The sequence below is a fragment of the Notamacropus eugenii genome, chromosome 5, assembly GCF_028372415.1.
Source record: "Notamacropus eugenii isolate mMacEug1 chromosome 5, mMacEug1.pri_v2, whole genome shotgun sequence".
Lineage (NCBI taxonomy): Eukaryota > Metazoa > Chordata > Mammalia > Diprotodontia > Macropodidae > Notamacropus > Notamacropus eugenii.
The window spans coordinates 115293416-115306934 of record NC_092876.1 but is presented as its reverse complement, the minus strand read 5'-3'; positions in this window follow the sequence as shown (position 1 = coordinate 115306934).

Sequence of the window (13519 nt, the reverse complement as noted above, 5' to 3'; positions counted from 1 at the left end):
TACAACATTTATGTGAATGCAGCCCAAAAAATTGACACTGTGTGAAATATGTCCAAGCTTGACCCTCAAGAAGGGATTTGAGAATGAGCTTCCTTTCTGTCTTTGAAAAGGTCTGGTATATGGGTATGAAACTTTGCATATAATGTCAACTTCTTTGATGTGTTGATTTTTAATTTTTTTCTTCCCTACTTTTTTGTTTTATTCTTTTTATAAAGGATGACTCTTTAGGCCAAGAAGGAAGGATATATAAAGAAATGTAAAAACAAAATATAGCAATTAAAAATTCTGATGAAAAAAACCCACTTCACAGAACTGCTTTGAGAAAAGTACTTTGTAAGTCAAAGAGCACTGTATAAATATGAAATTATTATAAGGTCAAAAAGAGGTTTCATTTTAATGGGGAAAGGAGAGGAAGTTGTCCACAAAGAATGGCTACCTAAGAAGGGAAGAGAGAGATATAAATTGGAATATGTATGTGATGTCAAAACAAGAAACCAATAAATTTTTAAGAGATATATAAAGAAGATGGAAGCAATGAACACGTAACAAAGGATTAATTCAGAAGCTTAGTACAGTACCATAAGAATGGAATGAGAATTTTTTAAAGCTTGAAATGATCTGAGCTTCACAAGGAAAGCCAAAGCTAACAAAAAATGTTCTAAAATTGCATTGGGGAAAAGAGGAGGATCAAAAAAAAAAAAAAGGGGGGATAGGAACTGAAGGTAATGGCAAATGGAACTGTAATAACTGATGACAGAAAGTAGAGCTTCCCAATTCTCATTTCACTTTTGTTTTCTCAGCCAAGGAGAATGACCTTTAGATTGGAAAAGATAGATTAAAAGTGGCTAATACAGAGTTGATGCCCAAGAAAAGTAAGGTAACGGTAATGAAACACTTACCTGTTGTTGATGAGTTAAAATTACTTAAAGAACTGGGGGATCTGACTGCTGAGCTACTGTCACTGGTATTTGAAATATCAGGAAAGACTGGAAAAGGGCAAATATTGTTCTAATTATTTTTTAAAGGAGATTAAAATCTGCAGATTGTAGGCCAGTGAGCTTGACTTCAATTCCTGATCTTTTGGCACATGGAATCGTGCCTCTGAAAACTTTGAAATGTGCTCTGTAAAATCTAAGGTTCATGAAAAAAGTTCAGGGTCACATAGTAAATGTGTCAAACCTGGAATTCTGACTTAGATCTTCTGACCCCAAAATTCTATGTGGATTAATGAAGAACAGATCATGCCAAACTAATCTTGTGTCCTTTTATGATAAGAGAACTAAACTAATAGATCAGAACACGTTGATAGAGTTTACTAGATCTTATTTGAAGCATTCCCTCATGCTATTCTTGTAGAAAACATAAAGAGCTATGGGCCACCAGACAAATGAGGAGAATTAGGTTCAGAACTCATGAATGCCTGGATTGAAAAAATAGTCACTAATGGGAGAGTGTCAGTTTGAAAGGAGCTCTAGAGTACAGTGTCCCAGGGATATGTATTTGGCCTTATTTTATCAGTAGCCTGAATAAAGGTACATGATACAGAGCTAGAAGAGATAGTTAACATATTTGATGAAAGAGTCAGAATCTAAGAAAGAACTGGATAGAACAGAAGGTGCATAGAATATGTAAAATTTAATAAGAATAAATATAAATAAAGTTTTATATTTGGGCTCAAAAATAGATTTCAAATGTACACAATGTAAGGACTATGGTTAGATGAGATAAAAGAGCCATAGTTTGTCTGAGAAAGTTCTGGGGACTTTGAAGAACTGTAAACTTCGTGTGAATGAGTCATCAACAAACTCAGTAAGAGTGAGTGCAATATGGTGTCCAAGCTAATCTGATCTTGCACTAAATAAGAGAATCAGTAAACATTTATAAAGCATCTACTATGTGCCAGGCATTGTGCTAAGCACTGGGCATACAAAAAGAGGCAAAAGACAGCCTTTGCCTTCAAGGAGTTTACAGTCTAACATAAGGACAGCTTCCAAGAATAAAGAGATGCTAGTCCTCCCATATTCTGTGTTCCAGTGACACATAGAGATCTGTGCCCTGTTTTAGGAAGGACTGGAAAATGTCCAAAGGAAGACAACTGGAATAGTAAAGGAACTAGAGCCCATGCCATGTGGGATCAGTTAAAGAAAAGGAAGATATTTATTATGAAGAAAAGAGGTCTTTAGGGAAAGGAAGACGATAGCTATCTGAAGGACTGTGTTGTGGAAGAGGAATTATATTTATTCTGTTGGGTACCCAAAAGAGAGAATTGGAAACAAGAATGGAAGGTACAGAAAGGCAAATTTACATTTGATGTGAGAAAAAACTTTTAGCAATTAAAACTAAGATAAAATAAAATGGGCTAGCTTAAGAAGAAGTGGGTGTCCCCCTCATAGGAGGTCTTAAAGCAAAGGCTATTTGACAGTTCGTTGGTTCTCTTGTAGTGGGGATGTGTTTCATATGTGAAATAGTGATCATAGTACTAATAGAAGAGATAACTAATCTGAGTTTTACTCAGAAATCACTTTGCATTTATTTTCTGTTTTCTTATCTGTGTGCATGTTGTTTTCTCCTAGTAGAGTGTAAGCTTCATGAGGGTAGTAACTTTTGTTTTTGTCTTTGTATCCTCACTATATTGCCCAGCACTTGGTAGGCAGTCAGTCAATAAATACTTGTTAAATTGTTGATTTAATGTTGAATTAAATCTTCATTTGCCTAAAGCAAGCTCAAATATGCTATTTCAAAGGGTTGCTATGAGTAAACCTTAATGGTATTATATAAATGTAATGTTGTTGACTCTAGCCCTACTCTTTCAGAGACTATCCTGTTACATTTTACCCCTTACTCGCAACTTTCACCCATGGTTCCTGCTTTCCCTTTGGGGGACAAGTAAAACAAAATTTCCCTGCATATATTTAAAGACAGCTATTATTTTCCCCCCAAATCTTCTCTTCAGTAGGCAAAATATCCTGATTCCTCAGCTAGTCCACATGTCATGATCCTTTCAACCTGGTTGCCCTCCTGTGGACTCATGTTAGTTTGTTGGTGTTCTTCCTAATATAACATGAATGCCTTTGCTCCTCTCCAGAACCCTGAGGAGACTGGAAAGTCTTTCTTCCCTGCCATCCACTTAAGCCCTCACTGATTATATTTTACCATTTTCAAGGACCCATGAGTGGCCTCCAACCTCAGATTAGATTTTACAAAGAGATATTTACTCCAAAGATACATTAACAGCAAACATACATGTATTGCTTGGGGGCATAATCACTCCTACTTCATTCTCTGGGGAATATTGGTTCACAATTTAATGCGGTTGCTACACAGCAGAGGTCTGATCAAGTTCACATCCAAAGGCAAGATCATTCCCAGCTTCTTCGGGGCTGGATTGCTGGATTCTCAGGTCTTCGTGGCTCTGACTCCATGGTGACTTCAGAGACTCTGCTTTCTGCATCTAGGTTTGAAAAGAACTAGCAAAAAGGCTAAAGCTGAACCTGCTTCTCAGGGGCGTTTGGCCTAGGGGGACGGGAGGAGAAAGAAATGGGAAGGATTTAAGTTAGGTGAGTTTCCAGGTCGTTAGAGTATGTATGTCTTCTTTTCTTCAATAAATTTTTAAATTTAACTTTCATTACATGGGGCATGATACTAGGTTGTATCCTAGTATTGCCTCTCTACCTGGGAATTTCTATAGTTTCAGAGCAGTTCTACTTCTTAGTATATGTCAGTATATTTATCAGAGTTTATTGCTTCCTCAATGGAGATAATACTTCTAGGCCTTCTGAAATTAAAAAATCCCCAAATATTTTTTGAGGGGGTGGATATTTTACAGTATGGTGAAGATGCCTAGATCTCATAGGCCAGACTTGTAACAAGAATTTTGGTATGGCTTTGAATGAAAAAGTAAGTTTCATCAATAAAAATTACCTTTCTTCATTCTTAAGTTCTCCTATCTTCATATTGCCTTGCCCATGGCAAGCATTTTTTCCTTCAAGATAATAATTAGCAATTCTCTTATTTTATAAATATTAGCTGTTAAAACATCTTTCTTATTACATAATACTTTCCAGATCAAGAACCTTCTGTTTCTCCCTGCTGCCTCTAGGATAAAATATAAACTTTTCAGTTTGGCATTTAAAGCTCATCCCAACCCAACTAAAGCCTACTTTTCCACACTTGGTTCACATTACACCTCTGTATGCATCCATCATTTCAGACAAAATTGCATTGCATCTTCTGTATCTGTATCTTTTCACAAACCCTTTTCCATACCTGAGATAGCCTCCTCTTCACTTATGTCTCTGAAATCTTTAACTTCTGGGTTCAGTCATTAATAATAGTCAGTGTGTATTTATTAGGTGTCTACTATGGGCCAGGCATTGTGCTATGGTATTCAGTTCAGGTTCCACCTCCTATACAAGACTTTTTTGAATTCTTCTAGTTTTAAGGCCTCTAATTGTTGGCTATGCCAGCAAAGTATGAGTTCTGGCAGGTTCTATTATGCCAGAAAGTTTTTTGGTATGCTTCTGGAAATAGGCTGAATCTACTGCCTAAACAACAAAGCTAATTATCTTCATACTCAAATCTTATCTGTTTATATGTTGTATTCCCTGCTTCCAATAGATAATATTCTCCTTAGGGGCAGGGATTATTTTTATTTGCCTTGCTCTTTGTGCCTCCAGTGCCTACCACTAGTGCCTTACAAATACTATATGCTTAATGAATGCTTGATTAATTGACCTTACAAATCTAAGTCATTTTTCATGTTATCCTCCTGCTGGTTTAATCAATAAATGCTATTGGAATGATGTGGCTTAATTGTATCTCACTCCAAACTAGATGTGGACCAACATCTCACATCTTATACCAAGATAAAATCAAGACATAAAGGATGATACCATAAGCAAGTTAGGACAGCAAGGAATAGTTTACCTGTCAGATCTATAAAGAAGGAAAGAATTTATGACCAAACAAGAGATAGAGAACATTATGAAATGCAAAATGGATAATTTTGATTACATTAAATTTAAAAAGTTTTTGGACAATTAAAAACAATGCAGCCAAGATTAGAAGAAAAACAGAATGATGGGAAACAATTTTTTCAGCAAGTGTTTCTGATAAAGACCTCATTTCTCAAATACATAGAGAATTGAGTCAGATTTAAAAGAATACAAAACATTCCCCAATTGAAAAATGGTCAAAGGATATAAATAGGCAGTTTTCAGAACAAGAAATTAAAGCTGTCTATAGTCATGTAAAAAACACTCTGAATCACTGTTGATTAGAGAAATACAAATTAAAACAAATCTGAAGTACCGCCTCACACCTATCAGATTCACTAATGCTTCGTTGGGGGAGTTGTGAACTGATGCAACCATTCTGGAGAACAATTTGGAACTATGCCCAAAGGGCAGTCAAATTGTTCATACCCACAAAGATCCAGCAATACCACTACTAGGTCTGTATCCCAAAGAGATAATTAAAAAGGGAAAAAGACCTACACATAATAAAATATTTGTAGCAGCTCTTTTTATGGTGGCAAAGATTTAGAAATTGAAAGGATACCTATCACTTGGGGAGTGACTGAACAAGTTGTGGTATGTGAATATAACATATAACTATTGTTCCATAAGAAATGATGAGCAGGCAGATTTCAGAAAAACCTGGAAAGACTCACATGTACTGATGCTGAGTAAAGTGAGCAGAACCAGGAGAACACCGTACACAGTAACAGCAACATTGTACAATGACCAACTTTGATAGACTTGGCTCTTCTCAGCAATGCAACGATCTAAGACAACTCCAAAAGGCTCATGGTGGAAAATGCAATCCACGTCCACATCCAGGGAAAGAACTGTGGAATTTGAATACAGATTGAAGCATACTATTTTCTATCTCTCTTTTTTTCTTTCTCATGGTTTTTCCCTTTTGTTCTGATTCTTCTTTCACAATATAAGTAGTGTGGAAATGTTTAATATGATTATACACGTATAGCCTGTATCAGATTTTATGCCATCTTGGGGAAGTGGAATGGGACGGAAGGAGGGAGAAAAATTTTGGAACTCAAAATCTTATAAAAAAAAAATGAATGTTGGTAGAAGTTGAGAGGATCTCCATCAATTGAAGAATGTCTGAACAAGTTGTGGTATATAAATGTAATGGAATACTATTGTGCTATTAAAAAATGCAGAGCAGGAGGACTTCAGAAAAACCTGGAAAGAATTAAACGAACTGATGCTGAGTGAGGGGAGCAGAACCAGGAGAACATTGTACATAGTTACAGCCACATTGTGTGATGACCAACTTTGATAAACTTGACTCTTCTTAGCAATGCAAGGTTCTAAGACAACTCAAAAAGGCTCATGATAGAAAATGCATACATAGAATTACAGAGTCTGAATGCAGATCAAAGCCTGCTATTTGCTCTCTCTCCTTTTTGTTTTGTTTCTTCTTCCTTGTTATTCATTCCATTGGTTATAAGTCTTCTTTACAACATAATTAATGTGATAATATGTTTGATATGAATGTATATGTAGAGCCTATATCAGATTGCACACTGTCTTGGGGAGGGGGCAGGCAAGTGAGTATGGGAAAATTTAAAACTCAAAAGCTTGTGGAACTGAATGTTCTAAACTAAAAATAAATTAATTTTAAAAAAATGTAAACTATTTCTACATGTAATTGTACAATATAAATACTATTTACAAAATAAAATAAAATAGTTGTATCTCACTCCAGGCTTTTTGAAGATTTGTTCTCACTTTCACTGATTGCTTTTTAAAAAGTAGTTTTATAAAGTAGTATTCTTCAAAATCTCCTGCTATCCTCTTCTGTAGTATTTTAAAATGAATTTATATTCTAAAGTAGACAGTTGTCACTGCTTTACAAAGTAAAAAAGTGTTTGATTACTAAGCCAGTTTCCTTCTTGTGGTGGCTGCTTAACGTCAGCTAAATGTTTACAGGAAATGGTGATATTAATGTCAACATCTTTGCCTTTTTTCATGTCCCATTTTTTTCATTGATAGCGTGTTTAAATGGATAAGGTTGAAACTATTGCAGTTTTATGCAATATTATCTTCCCCATCTTCATTCTTCCTTCTAATTGGGTGTTTACTTTGACCTTGGCTTTGACTAGCTAATATTCTAACTCTAAACCAGCAGCAAATTTTGAGTAGCCCATGGTTTCCTGTCTGTTGAGATAAAGTCAATTTTTTTTTGTCACATTCTTCAATGTTCACACCATATAACTCTCTACTTGAGGAAAGAAATTATGATATGTAGATGTGAGGTAGAATCTTGATTAGCCTTTGGCTTTTTTTTTTTTTTTTTTACAGATACTTGAATCATATTTTCCAACATGCTTTTTACTATCCTTTCTTGAATCTACCTTTACACTGGAGTCACTAAGTATCAGAAGTATGTGCCAACCTGATCTGTAGAATCTTGTAACGTTCTTTGTAGCATTTCTCTACCTCTCTATCCTCTGCAACATATGGTAGTGTCCAGCTGTAATCATTTTCATAATAGTTTTTTTGCTTATGTGCATCATGAGCTCTGTAAGACAAGATGACCAAACTTCTCATGAAATGATGTATCATTTTGCCATTGCACAATGACCAACTTCCTTTGGTCTTCTGGTTTCATTTATTGTAAGAATGTCAGTAGTCATGTGATTGTTTTCCGAAAAGTATGTTAGTTTTCTGATCAGTGGACAAACACCTCATATTTAGAGTACCAGTAATCAAGTTCCTTTTCTGTAGCTTTGCCACCATCAGTATCCAAGTAGAAAGGAGCCACACAGGTCTGAGAGTCATTTTTATTTTTCTTTGTTTCATAGGTTCCCATGGTCAAAAAATTTTCTTCACCTAGGATCCAACCTATTTTTTAGACTGCAGACTCATTCTGTTTCAAGGACTTAAAACTTTTCAAGCATGATGGAAATTGACTGGTGTTACACTCCTCTGGCATAAGCTTTGAGAACCTAAGATCTCCTTTGTGCCCCAATGAGATGTCAAAGTAGGACTTTGTGGAGGTCAGCTCTGACAGCAGAATGGGTTAGAAGAGTAGAAAGTAGAGTTGGAAAGACCTGTGAAGAAACCATAGTCATGCCAGAAGTACTCACACCTAACTCAGCATATATAAATACACTGGTGCTATTTGAATAGCTAATGTATCCATCTACAGAAATGGAGAAAGAACGGAAGAAAGGAAAAAGAAAAGAAGGAAGGAAGGAAAGAGAAAGGAAGGGAAAGGAAGGGAAAAAGGAAGAAACAAAGAATTAAAGAAACAGAAAAGACAAAGAAGGAAACAAGAAAATTCTTGGTGAGACACAAAGGGAAAGAACTGTATGAAATGCAGAATAGAAAAAGTGAACTTAATTAAAGGAAGGATATTCTTAGGGGAGACTAAATAGATTATGAAATGTTGTCTATACCATCCCCATTCCCCCCCTCCTCCCCAAAGAACATAAAGATGTGACAAAACTGGCCCCTGGGAAATTTTCTGAGCACAGAGAACACTGCAGAGAATAGCCATCCTTTGACCCTGAGGGCAAAGGAATAGATGACTAATAGGCGTTTTCCACCTGATATGTATGATATTTAATGAAGGTTTTCAATTCAAAACAGAAAGGGGAGAACTAAGTGAGGAGCTTTAGAGAGAAGGAAGAAATGTGTCCTTTAAACTTTATTTTATAACCAAATGCAGAATGTGTTTTTCCTAACAAGAAGGGTACTTAGCTATAATTCCAGTGGAAATGGCATTGCTAATTCATTATTTCTCAGGGTGATTTTTTTCTTTTATTTAAATAGCATGTACTCTATTTACTTTTTTGATATCTTACTTAGCCCCTACTATAGCCTGAAAGGATGTCAAAACCCCAAACCTTAACCACTTCCCCAAATCCAGGGGACAAGTAAAAGAGGGGAACTCTGCTAAAGATTGTTTTGATTCACTCTAACACAGAATGCTGTTTCTTCAGAAGATGACATGGAATTGTAGGCTGAACAAGAGGGCAGACTTGGAAACTAGTCAGCTTCTCAAGCTTCTGGAGAGCCAGAGTGGTCCTCTGATTTTGTTTGAAAAATTTTTTTTTATAATATCTAGTATTAAGTACAGCAATACAACATAAACATTTTTGTTCTTTATCTACCATTTGGTTTATGTGCCACCTTCTTGATTTTATCTTCAGAGTTAACTTTACAGTTATACAAGCCAAAGTCAATACTATAGACACTGAGAAATGTTGTCTCTGATAAAGGCAGCTTTATGTGAAAATAATGCCCAAACAGCTGTTTGGACTTGGAGGCTTTAGAGAGGAATGATGTCCAAAAATTAATTTTCAAGTTATAGTATACAGAAGAAAGCCCTTTGCTTTTTCTTGAGCAAACAAGTGTTGGGGACAAGTAAGTGAATATTTTATCAGTGTTGGAACCTGTGGATGTGGGTAATCTCTCCACCAATACAGTTTACAGCCCATCTATATAATTAATAAATAGTTACAGGAGTGTTAGCCTGAAATCTACAGAAATTAAGCGACTTAGTCAGAGTTATATAGCTAATAAGCATCAGGGTCAGAACTTGAACCTAGGATCTCTTGGCTCTAAGTCTAGGGCTCTATCTACTACACTAGAGGGGTCAAACTCTCAGGCTACTGAGAAATTTTTAGGCAAATGTGCAACAGATAATGTTAATTTGTGGTTTTCTATCCACTTCTACTTGAGTTTGACAACACTGAACTACACCATCCTACCTCTCTTCTGAAACCATTAGGGCCTCAGTTAAATGCTCAATTTTGATAAAATACTATTTTTACTCAAAACCTTTCAATTAACCATCGGTTAGTTACTCAATTGCTGATGGAGAAACAGTAAAAGTCATGGGAGAGATGCTATAGGCCAGTGGGTGATAGAGCAACTCAATTCATGCTGAATCAGTTTTCATAGGAAGCTGAATCATGCCAAAACAGTCCATCTAGGGAAAAGCAGAGTTCCTAAGAAAAAAAACCCAGGGAATAAAATGGGGAAACTAGAGTTAGAGAAATTAACTCTGCAGAAACCAGAAGCCATCAAAGACTGAAAGAGTAAATGTATATTTAGTAAGGGTTCTTTCTCTGCCTTGTGGCTTATTTTAAACACAGGTACTATCCCTAATAGTCTTTATCTTCCACAACTTAGCTAGTGATGGGGCCTAGACAGGGACAAGTTAGAGGCAGAGGGAGGAAAGTAGCCCCTACCAACTGCCTCCTTTACCCCTTTAGATCACAGTCATAGCTAGCAGTTTTAGCACCCAGAGCAAGCTTCTAAAAACAGATCCTCAAATCACTTTTAAAGACAAATTCAGCAGAGACAGGGAGGAGAGACTAGGACATAAGACTCTGAAGGGTGAGAGACTCTAGGACACTTCCCTATAGAAGGGAAACAGAGACTCCAGAACACCAGCCCCCATGTGGCCACTAGAGATGAGGGGAGGAAGCCTGCTACCAGATAGCTGTCTACTTTAATTATTCTTGCTAATTACATTCAATAGAACATAAGCTCCTTGAGGGCAGGAACTGTTTCATGTTTATCTTTGTTTCTCCAGTACAAAGACACACCATTGATTCTTAATCAATGCATATTACTAATTACATGAAGTGCAAAACTCAGGATTTTTTAGCTTTTTGGAGGAGTATAAATGCTATTGGTGTCAACTAAATTTTGGGGACCCAGGGAAAACCCTGTAGATGTAAGTACTAAGTATCCCTTTATAAAAAGAGATCTTTTCTGGAGGGAAATCTCTTTGCTACCCAAGTGCTGTTTCTGAAATTCTTGCTAGGTCACTCAGAGCTTGAACTAATCCCTGTCTGCTGCTCCCATTCCCTTTATAAACCATCATGGAGAAGATTGTCCTCGAAACCTCTTTCGTATCTGCTCCAACCTTCTTTGGATTCAATACAAACAAGTCACTGACTTGTAGTTTTCAGAGGAACAAGAAGAGATGTACTCTTCCTCATGAAATGAACGAACAAGGGCCCACACAGACAGATGCAAAACTGTCTGTACTTTTGACTTACATATGACCAGTCATATGGGCGAGTCATTTCTCTGTAGGTAAAATAAGATAATGAAATTTCATTCAGTTGAGGCAGCTAAGTGGTGCAATGCATAGAGTACTGGATCTGGAGTCAGGAAGACCTGAGTTCAAATGTGGCTTTTGTCACTTACTAGCTGTGTGACCTTGGGAAAGTCACTTTGTCTTAGTTTTCTCAACTGTAAAATGGGGATAATAATAACACCTGCCTTTCAGGGTTGTTGTGAGGATCAGATGAGATGAATTTATAAAGCTCTTGGTATAGCGTCTGGCACATAGTAAGCTCTTAATTAATACTTGTTTCCTTCCTTCATACTGCTTCTCAGCAGGGACATTAGGAAGAAAAAATAAATACCACATGGAAAATTCACTGGGTTCCATAGAGGAAAGATATTCTATAAGTCTAAGTCAAATTTGTTTTTTTTCTGTATGCCAGTCCTGTTTTGACTTGGAGGTGACTTGAGGTGACTCTGAGTTCTTAAAGGCAATTCCAGTAAAATACAAACCTTGGCAGATCTGACCAATATGGAACAGCCTTGCACATGGGCTGAGCAATAGACTCTGTGTTTCTTATTTGAGAACCATCCTACCTAGGTTTGGACAGGCATCACCAGGTAAGCTGTAGTTTGGTAAATTATTTTGGCCACAGCAACTGCTGAAGACCATCTGCTAAGGCAGAGGGACGGTACTCGCAGAGGGTACAACCACATGATGAAATCATAAGTTCTTTAAGTATTGAGGATGATTAGTTCCAAATGATGACCATATATATTCATAGGCTTATCATGGGATTCAAGCTGGCCTATGACCTTTGATCTAATCCAGCCTCCCATCAAATGCAGGGATCTTTTTTTACAATATGGAATCATAAGTTGATAACTGGAAGGAATTTTAGAGGATTTTAGATACCTAATGGGGCAACTAGGTGGTACAGTGGATACAATGCTGGGCCTGTAATCAGGAAGACTCATCTTCTTAAGTTCAAATTTGGCCTCAGACACTTACTAGCTTTGTGATCCTGGGCAAGTAACTTAACTCTCTTTACCTCTGTTTCCTCATCTGTCAGATGAGCTGGAGAAGCAAATGGCAAACCACTGCAGTATCTTTGCCAAGAAAACCCCAAATGGGGTTACCATGAATCAGAAGAGCCAGAAAAACGACTGAACAACAAGCCATTTATTTGCCAACTTTTCTAATTCAGGTTTTAAACAGAATTCAATATGCTTTAGTTTATCACCATACCAAGTACAACTGGTATTCCTCTATATGAAATGTTTATAATGACATCCTTCTGTTTGTGAATTTTCTTAATAGAAAGCTCACAATACATTTGTCATTGTGTTGTACTAGAAAGGACCCTGGATTCTGAGTTAATGGAACTGGGTTCAAATCCTGCCTCCACCACTTAATACATGTGTGAACTTTGACTAGTCACTCAATTTCTCTCACTCTCCATTTCCTCAACTAAAACATGAGGGGTGGTTGAACTGGATGATCTCTGAGGTTTCAGCTTGACATCTATGATCTGACCTTGGCTTTGAAACTTATTTCTTGAAGCATGGAAAGTTACTTTTAGTGTAACTTGTATTACATAAGATACAAAAAAAAAAATGAATCAACACAGGTGGAGATTCTACTCAAACAGTGCCTGTAGCCTTGGAAGTAAGAGGCAGAAGAGACCACTTAGACCTATTTAGAAGTCACAAAAGTTGGGAGGTCTGGCCCTCCACTTTACCAACAGGTTTTCCTTCTTTAAGAGGGAAAATTTATACGTTTTGTTTGTTTACTTGTTTGTTTTGTCTTATTTAGAAGGAAGAAGAAACATAGCAGTTAAAATTTCAGCTCTGCTCTTTACTAGTTAATGACATCTAAGCCACAAATTGTTGTTCAGTCTTGTCTCACTCTTCCGGATCCCATTTGGGGTTTTCTTGGCAAAGATATTGGACTGATTTGCCATTTCCTTCTCCAGTTCATTTTACAGATGAGGAAACTGAGGTAAACAGGGTTAAGTGACTTGCCCAGAGTCATATAGCTAAGTGTCTGAGGCCAGATTTGAATTCAGGTCTCCTTGCCTCTTGGCCAGGCACTGTATCTAATGCACCATCTAGCTGCCCCAAATTGCTTCTCTGTAAAATGTTGGAGTTGGTCTATAGAATCTAATCCAAAAGGATTGTTCCAGTGCTAAATCTACAGTCTATGAACAAGAACCTTCTATGCTACTGTTAACTCCAAAGATGTCTTTCCAATTCTATCACCTATGGTTCCTAGAATCTAGCCTGGCCAATTAACTGATTCTCCTGGTGAGCATGTTCAATTCCCTTTCTCTGATAGTCTGAATTTCAATAAATTCAATAAATGACCACTTTTGACTTGGTCATGCTCCAAATATGTCTTCCATTTCTCTCCTCTCTGGTTTCCATTCCATTACTCATTTACAGGACTAGCAATTTGAGAG